At 44.8% G+C, this 11704-nt stretch overlaps 1 pseudogene; it reads right to left on the bottom strand.

The window, feature by feature from the left end:
* LOC111954087 (laminin subunit alpha-2-like) overlaps positions 1-11704 on the bottom strand; it is a 153995-nt pseudogene that overhangs the window by 21805 nt on the left and 120486 nt on the right.

Below are 11704 nucleotides of genomic sequence, written 5' to 3'. Positions count from 1 at the left end.
GCTAGGCTATGCTAGTCAGCTTTTTTGATGAGGAGGATCCCGGATCCGGGAGAGAGAAGCGGTAGAGGTAAACTACACAGGCTCTAGAAATGTCAACTTGAGGGAAATGTTCTTTAAACTACACAGGCTCTAGAAACATCAACTTGAGGGAAATGTTCTTTAAACTACACAGGCTCTAGAAACGTCAACTTGAGGGAAATGTTCTTTAAACTACACAGGCTCTAGAAAAGTCAACTTGAGGGAAATGTTTTTTAAAGTACACAGGCTCTAGAAACATCAACATGAGTAAAATGTTTTACTGTATGTATTATGATGAGTGTGAGTGTCATCTTGTTTCTTCATGCGGGCCACAGTGAAAGATTTCCACCTGCCGTCGTTGTCTCTTGATGCTGAAGACCGAGCGGATGCCTGCGCCCAGGTCAAAACTCACCTTCACACAACCATCACTCAACTCAGCACTCATAAAGTCCTTCTGTCTCAGAGAGCGGGAGAGAGGGGAAGAGAAAGTGAGAGAGCGAGAAAGAGAGAGAGAGAGAGAGACCGAGAGAGAGAGTATATTGATCAATATTGATAAATGCTTTATATGTAACACATATTTAATAGTCTTCATTACTACTGAAGTTCAACAATTTGCCAGTCCTTGTTAAGATACAGGTGTGTGTATATGAGTGAGGTTACCGTATCCTTAGTGACAAAGTACATGAGCATGGAGTCGGTGGAGAAGGAGTGGAACTTGAACATGACGGTGGAGAAGGAGTGGAACTTGAACATGACGGTGGAGAAGGAGTGGAACTTGAACATGACGGTGGAGAAGGAGTGGAACTTGAACATGACGGTGGAGAAGTTGGGGTTCCATCTGGTGGGCTGGCTCACAGCAGCGTAGCCCTCCCCATCAGACTGTACCGTCCCCTCCGTGTCTGATGGCTGGGGGCTGGTGCACACACACCCAAACACTCAGCAACAATCAAATCGAAATCAAATCAAATTTGATTTGTCACATGTGCCAAATACAACAGGTGTAGTTCACCTTACCGTGAAATGCTTACTCACAAGCCTTTAACTAAAAATGCAGATCAAGAAATAGAGTTAAGAAAATATTTACTAAATAAACTAAAGTAAAAAATAAAGTAAAAAGTAACACAATAAAATAACGAGGCTATACCCATGGAGGTACCAGAACCGAGTTAATGTGTGGGGGTACAGGTTAGTCGAGGAAGTTAACTTTTAGTACATAAAAGATTGTATAGTGAACTTTAGAGTGAAAGGTTTCTGAAAGTATATGAGATCTTTTAAAAAAGTGAATCAAGTCCATACACTATAAGAGTGTATTCAATGTGATATGATCATACAGACCAGACCTACTTAAACCACACATCCTTTGCAGTCTCCTTCTCTCTCTCTGTAGTTCCACAGGCTGATAGGTTTGTTGTCCAGGTATGTCACTCCCATACACCGGGAGAAAGTAGTGGTTTTGACCGCGTCCATTTTCTACAGGACAAACAACGAAACGCATAGTGAATACAATTGCATCTACCAAAATAGAAACGGGTAAAAATGACTAAATGGCTCCGGGATAAACTACTGTATGACAAAGTGATATCAGCTACCTTCACACTGCCCAACATGCAACCGACAAACAGGTAGGCATTCTGGTCCACATCCAGGATAGTATAGCCTTCAGGGGAGGTGCCACTCTTAGAGGTGGGCATGATGCCAGCTCTGGGACCCTCCAGTGCATGGACAGAGATGGTGCCATTAATTCCATTCCTGGGACCAAAACAGAAAACATCAGACGAGAAGTCTGATTTTTGAATAAGAAGCTTACCTGGCACAATCAATGCTAAAATATGAATTAATTAATAAATAAACTGATAGACAAATCTCTCTATCCCTGTATAATCTTTGCTCTGAAAAATATCTGGTATAGAAAATCAATAACAATGGTATTCTACCGTGAGGCCTCGATGCGATGCCAGTTGCCGTAGTTTATAGTCATGTCAGGGTACTCCACGTTACCCATTCCGGGTAATGATGAGCCAATAAGATGCAGCACTGCAATCTCCTATCTGATAACATTACAGGTCCATTACTATTCTGTCTCTCTTGGTTGCTGTAGTGTAGTGTAGGTAGCAAAGTGCAGGAGAACAGAGCAGGACACATTAGAATAAGATACTGGGGAAGAATCACAGGCAAATCAAGAGATGAACAACAGTAGTGTGATTTCCCCAGGGAAATCAGTGATGAAGACAGATTAAATAGTCCGGTTTGAACTGGCGGCTAATTGCTGTGGCTGCTGTTGCAGTACATAGAGGCAATATCACCTACTCTCTCCTGGGGATCACACAGAGAAACAAATAACCTTTTATTATTTTCTCTCTGACTTTAAGATAATTGGTATTTATCTAGTATGTTGGGAAGTAACCACTGGTGGAATGATTTCAAATGAATTGGCCAACAACACATTACACATCCCAGAATAGAGATGAGCCAAATCTAAACACTAAATGGCCCTAATATGTTACGTTTCACACACATTATTTGTTGCCCTGAGGTTTCCCTTATTATGGTTCAGTGATTTACTGGGGGATTGTATCCACACACACACACACACACACACACACACACACACACACACACACACACACACACACACACAAAAGGTGACAAACATCCCAGTGTGGTGCTATGTCCTCTGACTCACGTATTTGGCACTGCCCAGGTAGAAGAGTCGGTTATCAGGGGAGGTGGTCTTCACATTCACACTGATGGTGTTGTAGCGACCCTTCTTGATTTCTGGTCCATATGCACGGACACAGTTTCCCCCGGAGGACACAGACACTTTCATCTGTGGAGAGAGACATCACATAGATCACCAGACAGAGAGCACTTAAAAAGCCCAAGGAACGCTCAGGGATCTTCTATTCGATGTGTCTATTTCCACTGAATCCATAGATGCCCGCTATTAGTCTGTGAGGTGGACGGAAGCTGAGCTACAGCGGTGTTTGTAACGTCTGTAAAGCAATGATTGTATGCTGTAAAGTCTGACCGATTTTAGCTACAAACTGTTATGATCCCATTCTGAAAATGTTACTCTCAGGAACACCGATATGTTTTCTTCTAGCACGCTCACAAGCTAATACCAATGACAAGGCCCAAGGAACACTCAGGAAAACACAATTGTGTAGTGACAGAAGTAAAATACAAGGTCCTTTAGAGGCAAGAGAATTTTTATTTTATTTTACACTTTTGTAAAAAAGAATTATAAAAAAAAGCCTTGACATTGATTGAATTTTTCTTTTTTGAACAGAGCCTTCACTCAAATGGTGGCAATGCATGTGAACCACAGAGTAAAGCTGGGTGGATGGATTTACAGGGAGGTGACTTAACTTTCATCACTTTAGGAAGAACCAACTGTGTGTGACTGAACTCTCCTAGAAAGATTTGTGAATCGTGATTTCTGTGATGACACAATGGCACAATTAGCAGAATGGCCATCTTAAAAGCCACTGATTACAGCTGTGAAAACAGGGGAAGTTGAGAACGAGAGAGAGGGATGGAGAGGAGGAGTGTGACTCACGGAGTTGGCCTGCTTGCGCGCCTGGTTGATCAACTCTTTAATCTGGGAGATATTTTTCTTCAGGTTGTCCGGTAGCTCCTGGATGGGCTTCAGTTCCTCCAGCAGTCTGTCTGCCTTGTCTTTCAGGTCCTTCACCTTGGGCCTCGCTGCATGGACTGATAGACACACACGGGCACGCACACACACACACCACCATGCATGCAGAAGCAGACACACACACGCAAGCACACACCCACACAGGCAGACAGAAACACACACACACAGGCACGAACAAACACACGCGTGTAAGGACGCACACGCCACGCCCCACACCACACACACACACACACACACACACACCACACACACACACACACACAACACACACACACAACACACACACACACACACACACACACACACACACACACACCCACACACAACACACACACACACACACACACACACACACACACACACACACACACAACACACCAACCAAGTCAAAAACATCCCTTCCTTATTAACTACTGTAGCACGTTCACAGCCACTGCTTTCTGTGAGCCAGGCCTATTAGTCAGAGATCAGCGGAGAGATGTCGGCATCTTAATCACTTATTTAGAAGCATCAAAGGTAAAGAGCTAAAAGCTGTTACGAGAAGAAAGATTGCTATGCATTCAAGAAGGCCCTGACGAAGGCCATGCAGCCGAAACGCGTCAGATTTTTAAAACGTTGTTTCTATTGAACATGCCATACAAATAAAGGCATTTTAATTAATTATATAAAGAGTGCCTTGGTCCTCCTTTCTTATTGACATGCTTATAGCTGTTGGGTTTCAAAAGAAAAATGGGACAGAAAGAAAAGAATATGTGAGATACAGAATTATACAATGTCATTGTGTGAGACAAACGTGCCAGAGTAATACAGGTTTGCATTTTGAGTCAATCAGCTCATGATATGGCACAGACAATCATTTCATATACAGTAGATACTGTAGCTAAGGCTTGACTACCCTTAAGAACTACAACACCCAGAAGATCTCTTACTGTTTTTCCTCAGGATCCTGGATCATGTTGTTAGCCTTGTTGACGTCGTCCTCCAGCTTGCTGTTGTTCCTCTGCAGCCCCATCAGGTACAGGTTCATGTCTCTCATTCTGGCCAGCACATTGTTGGCTGTGTTGTTGGCATCTCCTGCCTTGGACTTGGTGGCCTGTAGCTTAGCTGCTGTATCTGAACGATACAGTATGTACTCATTTAATCTTGAAAGCAATAATCAAAGTCTTACTGTAAATCAGAGAGAGAACGGTAATCCAACATGGTACGGACTATTGAAGGTAGTCAGTCATACATGACTTACAGAAACCTTTCTGTGAACTGCTGCTCACCTTTCAGATGTTTCTACTGCACCCTACAGCCTGTCTGTCAGTTTCCTCAGTGACTGATACCTTCCCATATTTAACCTGGATTGTGCTGCTTCGACATCTGTCATGTTGGATCTATAAGCATTTCACTACACCCGCAATAACATCTGTTAAACATGTAGACAGGTATGTGACCAATAACATCTGTTTAACACGTATACAGGTATGTGACCAATAACATCTGCTAAACACGTATACAGGTATGTGACCAATAACATCTGTTAAACACATATACAGGTATGTGACCAATAAAATGTGATTTGATTTGAGGATGTCCTCTAACCCAATACCTACACCACTATACTACTATCCATCCGCTCTGGTCCCACATCCTGGGCTCAGCCTGATACATTTCTCCAGCAACATCAATGAGAAATATTTAACTTCTTCCTTTAAAATAAAAGTCATTTTATGGTGTTGTTTGTGTGCTTACCATTGGGGATTGCATTCAGCTTCCCTAATGTATTGTCGAGATCTTTCAGCAAGCCCTTGTTCTTCAAGCCACCAGCTGTCACCCGGGCCTGGAGACTGCCCACCCTCTCAGCGTTCTCTGAAACACAAAGACCGCACCCTCCCCTTGGTTAGCAAACAGTCCTCAGAAAACACAGTTCCTTGAAATATTTCTGCCGTTTATCATCACAGTTGGTGGGTGTTGTATGGGGGGGGGGACTAGGTTTACCGTTCACATCGCTCCTTAACTTATTGGCTTCGTTCCACAGTTGAACGCTCTTCCGAACAGAGTTCTTGGCGTTATCCTTCAAAGAGCCTTTGGGTCCTGATGCCTGTGTGTGTGTGTGCACCAAGAACGTAAGCTTGAATATCAGAACAGTGCATTCCACAATGACCGAATAATGTAGTAGAAGAATTACATAGAGTACATACAAAAATACAATAGTACAAGATACTCCTAGGTATCCTGTACTACACAAACACTGTTTAATATAGAACTTATAATATATTTTTGATATTTTGTTAATAGTGTATGGAGAGGAAAAGCAGTGTTTTTGAACAGAGGAGACACGGGCTGAGGAGATTTCCACAGAGGGGACCAATGGTCCCTGAGCCTCTCCCTCTCTCCTTCAGAGAGAAGAAGCGAAGGAGAAAGAGAGGGGGATCAGGTTTGTCGCCACCTCTGCTGGCTGCTGCTGCAGGAGGCAGAGTCATGATAATAAGGACGACAGTGCTGGAACTTTGATCTCTCCAGCGTGACAAATGGAAATGAATAAGGAAATGCAAAACGTTTAAATGCCAAATCTCTGCTGCTCAGCACTTTAGAGAGAGAGGTCCTCTTCGAGTCCTTACACGCGCACACACACACACACACACACACACACNTGTGTGTGTGTGTGTGTGTGTGTGTGTGTGTGTGTGTGTGTGTGTGTGTGTGTGTGTGTGTGTGTACCAAGAATGTAAGTGTGATTATCAGAATAATGCATTCTACAGTGACGGAAGAAACATACAGTGGTACTACGTACTCCTGGGTACTACACAATGTGCAAACACTACAAATGCTGATTAATATTCCTCATAGAGAGAACCCCAGGTAAATACGTCTCTGTTTCTTAGAGTATTCATCATAACTGAATATATTAAAGTACATCAATTAATAAAAAAATACCAACACAGTTTGGAAAACGACCGTAGTCTTTTTCAACATTGTATTAATAATGTGTGGAGTATAAAGCAGTGTTTTTGAACAGAGGACACACGGGCTGAGGAGATTTTCCACAGAGGGGACCAATGTTCCCACATTGGTGTGACTTCTGAGCCTCTCCCTCTCTCCTTTAGAGAGAAGAAGAGAAGAAGAAAGAGAGGGGGAAAAGGTTTCTCTTCACCTCCGCTGGCTCCTGCTGCATGAGGGAGAGTCACGATAATAAGGACGACAGCACTGGGACTTTGATCTCACAGCGTGACAAATGGAAATGAATAAGGAAATGCAAAAACGTTTGAACGCCAAATCTCTGCTGCTCAGCACATTAGAGACAGAGGTTCCTCTTTGAATCCTTACACTCACACATACACACACACACAGACAGGGTAAAGGGGTGATGTGTGCGTAGGTGTGTGTGTGTGCATGCTCTCACCAGCTGAAGGACCTCTGTCCCGCGTTCCCTGGCCTGCTTTGCCTCTGTCAGCCTCCTCGATGATGTTGCTGTATGCGTTGAACGCAGCCGCGGCGTTAAAGGACAGGTTCTTGGCTTCCGCCAGGATGCTGTGAGGAGGCAGCAAGAGACTTGGTTAGGACACCATCCAACACATGAACATAATATTCAAGAACAACAATTACATTCAATCCACCATATCATTATAACAGAGGTACAGCAAACAAAAGTACTACCCGTCTGATGTATGTGTGTCTGTCTGCCTGTCCCGTACCTGTCCAGGATGCCAGAGGACTCGTTGAGCTGGGCAGCATGGTTCTCAGCGTCCTGCAGCAGGTCAGTCAGGGTGTTGTCACTCAGGCCCTTGGTCAGACGGCTCACCCTGTAGTCCAGGTGCTCATGGAGAGAACCCAGCTCACGCTCCATCTCCTACAGATCCTACACAGATAGAGAGAGAAAGAGGAAGAGAAAGAGAGAGAGACAGACAGAAAGACAAATAGAGCAGGAGAGCAACACAGACAGACAGAAAAACAAACAGAAAGAAAGAAAGAGGGAGAGAGATGAAGCTGAACCCCTGGCTTGATGCAGGTGGGACATATGTACAAATATGGCAAGGTCAAGTCCAATAGTGCTCCAGGCAACATCTGTCTGACATCATAAAAGCATTCCAACAGAGTAAAAGTGTGTCTTCCTCTCCCAATGACGGGGGCTTGACAGGCCTGACTGGAGTTTAAGATGCGTGTGTGTGTGTGGTGTCTAGAGACTACCTCAATCTCCTTATTGATGTTGTCTGAGAGCCCGTTGGCTTCAGCCAGAATGCGCTCTCCGTCTTCCAGCACGTCTTCAGTTCCTTTCTTCACTGAGCTCAAAGAATCCCTCTTTCTCTGCAAGCAGACCAGACAACACAATCAGCCCAACTAACTTTACAGAAACTACAACACAAAACTGTGTATATACCGTAACTGTGAATAGACACCGCTACCCATTATCAAAAGGGTGAAATGGGAGGAGTATGGTTGCGTGTGTGTGTGTATGTGTACAAGCTGCTGACCTCCAGGGCAGTGAGGTTGCGCTGGTTCTGTCCAGACAGGGCCCCAGCCTCCCTGCTCTTCCCCTGGGCATCCTTCAGCAGGGCCTGGGCCTCGTCCAGCTTGGCCCGGTGGTCACCCTTCTCTGTCACCTTGGCCTTCAGGTCCTCCGTAGCCTGGTGGGGGTCCCCAAAGAGACGCTTCACCTTCTGGTACAGGGCCTCTGCCAGTCTGGGGAGCGAGAATGGAGGGGTGGAATGAGAAGGATGGGAGAGAGGGAGAGAGAAAGAGAGAGGGAAGAAGAGAGGGAAAGAGAAGGGGGTGGAGAAAAAGAGACAGAGAGAGATAAAGAGAGAGCGATGGGGAAAGAGAAAGGGGAAGATCAGAGTACTGTATACCGTGAGGAGGAGAGGAACATGTTCTTTCTCTCTCTCTCCTTTCTTTCTTCTTCTCCTCCATCTGTGGATCAGACCAGCCACTAGATGTCCCTCTTTCTTTTTGCATGACTCATCCAGGCCTCAGCCAGAAGGAAACATGAGTAAACTGGTTTGATTAGAATGAATAATATTCCTCACACACACACCTCAGGCAACTTTTAATTAGTTCATTAAGGTTTCACATAAGAAAAGTAAACTTCCTTCATTCAGTTGAGATTTGCTTGGCCGCGAAATTATTTGTAGAATATAAAAAAAAAAAAACAGTGAATCAATAAATATGCAAATTAAAAATTACTACAGTACACAAATATTTTTAAATAGATCACCTCTTTGTTTACTATATGACAGCATTCATTTAGCTGTGATTAAAGTGGCCCAGGCAAAGCAGGGGATACCTTCCTAAAAATATGAGGTGTGTGGTGTGACCTGTGTGCTGCATATGTGGTGTGACCTGTGTGCTGCAGTGGAGGCTGTTGAGGGGAGGACGGCTCATAATAATGTCTGGAACGGAGCAAATGGAATGGCATCAAACACATATAATCCATGTTTGATACCATTACACTAATTCCGCGCCAGCCATTACCACAGGCCCGTCCTCCCCAATTAAGGTGCCACCAACCTCCTGTGGTGTGCTGCTATGCTTGGATACACTAGTCCCATCCCTGTGTGAACCATAATAGACTGACATTATAGTCTGTGATCTGATGTTGACTAGAGGTTGGTATCTGGGGTTGACCAGTCATGCCTTACCCCAGCTCCTCCTCTGAGATGTGGTTCTTGCCTCCCAGCTGGCGTTTGCGGAGCTCGGCTACCATGGTCTCAATCTCCTGGTGCATCTCATTCAGGCTCTTCTCTGGAGCTCCGTTCCTGCCCAGAGTCTCATTCAGCTCTTTAGCCTTGACTTTCAGAGCTGGAGGATAGAGGACATGGGGAAGTCATTGTAATTTTTACACGAACGCAGGAACACGCACACACACTGCCGTAAGGCACAATTTTCGATCTCCTGACACTCTGTCCTATACTGTCACCTCTAGCTGAAAGGCTGAGAACAGATTGTGTTATAAATCAAACAGTGTTTGATACATGTCTCCTCTCATCAAAACCCAGGTTTTTATCCTGCTGCTGCCATGATGACCATTATAGAAAGAGAGAGAGAGAGGGAGAGAGAGAGAGAGGAGAGAGGAGAGAGTTGATTCCTCCAGAGCATGTCTTCCCTTGACTTCCTCACAGAGCATGTCTCCTTGACTTCCTCACAAGAGCATGTCTCCTTGACTTCCTCACAGAGGCATGTCCCTTGACTTTCCTCACAGAGATGTCTCCCTTGATTCTCAAGAGATGTCTCCTTGACTTCCTCACAGAGCATGTCTCCTTGACTTTCCTCACAGCGCATGTCTCCTTGACTTCTCAAAGGCCGATGTCTCCATTGACTTCCTCAGCAGAGCATGTCTCCTTGACTTCCTCACAGAGCATGTCTCCCCTTGACTCCTCACAGAGCATGTCTCCTTGACTTCCTCACAGAGCCATGTCTCCTTGCTTCCTCACAGAGCATGTCTCCTTGACTTCCTCACAGAGCAGGTCTCCTTGACTTCTAAGAGCATGTCTCCTTGACTTCCTCACAGAGCATGTCTCCTTGATTCTACAAGAGCATGTCCCTTGATCTCACAGAGCATGTCTCCCTTGACTTCCTCACAGAGCATGTTCTTGACTCTCACAGAGCATGTCTCCTTGACTTCCTCACAGAGCATGTTCCTTGACTTCTCACAGAGATGTCTCCTTGACTTCCTCACAGAGCATGTCTCCCTTGACTTCCTCACAGAGCATGTCTCCCTTGACTTCTCACAGAGCATGTCTCCCTTGACTTTCACAGAGCATGTCTCCCTTGACTTCCTCACAGAGGATGTCTCCTTGACTTCCTCACAGAGCATGTCTGCCCTTGAGCTTCCCTCACAGAGCATGTTCTCTTCTGACTTCCTCACAGAGCATGTCTCTCTTGACTTCCTCACAGCGCATGTTCCCTTGACTTCCTCACAGAGCATGTCTCCGTTGGACTTCTCACAGAGTCGATAAAGCTGTTCCTTGACTTCCTCACAGAGCATGTTCCTCTTGAGTTTCCATCACAGAGCATGTCTCCCTTGACTTCCTCACGAGATGTCTCCTTGACTTCCTCACAGAGCATGTCTCCTTGACTTCCTCACAGAGCATGTCTCCTTGACTTCCTCACAGAGCATGTCTCCTTGACTTCCTCAACAGAAGCATGTCTCCTTGACTTCCTCACAGAGCATGTCTCCCTTGACTTCTCACAGAGCATGTCCCTTGACTTCTTCACAGAGCATGTCTCCCTTGATTCCTCACAGAGCATGTCTCCTTGACTTCGCTCACAGAGCATGTCTCCCTTGACTTCCTCACAGAGCATGTCTCCCTTGACTTCCTCACAGAGCATGTCTCCCTTGATTCCTCACAGAGCATGTCTCTTGACTTCCTCACAGAGCATGCTCCACTTTAGACTGTCTCTGCTTCTCACAGAGCATGTCTCCCTTGACTTCCTCACAGAGCATGTCTCCTTGACTTCCTCACAGAGCATGTCTCCCTTGACTTCCTCACACGAGCATGTCTCCTCTTGACTTCCTCACAGAGCAATGTCTCCCTTGACTTCCTCACAGAGCATGTGTCCCTTGACTTCCTCACAGAGATTCATGATCACATAGAGTTTTTGTTAAAGCATTAAGGAGGAGATTGGACTGTTTTTTCATGCTGATGTCTTCGTAAAGGAGACAATCTGATTATGCAATCCAACAAACATTTAAGTGTTTAATTGCCTTTGAAACATGCTATGTAATTATTCCGCGCCGGGGTCCTTTAATAGGTATATATTTTGTCTCTGTAATCACATTAAGTGTTTACGTTTGAAACTGTTCAGGAATGGTAAGGAATGCATCCAATTAAGCATCATTTTCAATTTGATGTTTATATTCAAATTAGAACCCAATTGGAGCAACTTCTCTCTCCGTTTCCTTTGAACTGATTGGGTTTAGATTCAAAGACCACATTCATTTGATTACAGTACATTGGTCTGCCAAGCAGAATTTGAATGTCTTTGAATCAACTTATAAGAAGCCTCCATCGCCATTGAATGGAAAGTAAAAAGTGCTTTTGTTGTGGA

The sequence above is a fragment of the Salvelinus sp. IW2-2015 genome, linkage group LG28 (genome assembly GCF_002910315.2).
Source record: "Salvelinus sp. IW2-2015 linkage group LG28, ASM291031v2, whole genome shotgun sequence".
NCBI lineage: Eukaryota > Metazoa > Chordata > Actinopteri > Salmoniformes > Salmonidae > Salvelinus > Salvelinus sp. IW2-2015.
This window is presented reverse-complemented; position numbering and strand designations above follow the sequence as displayed.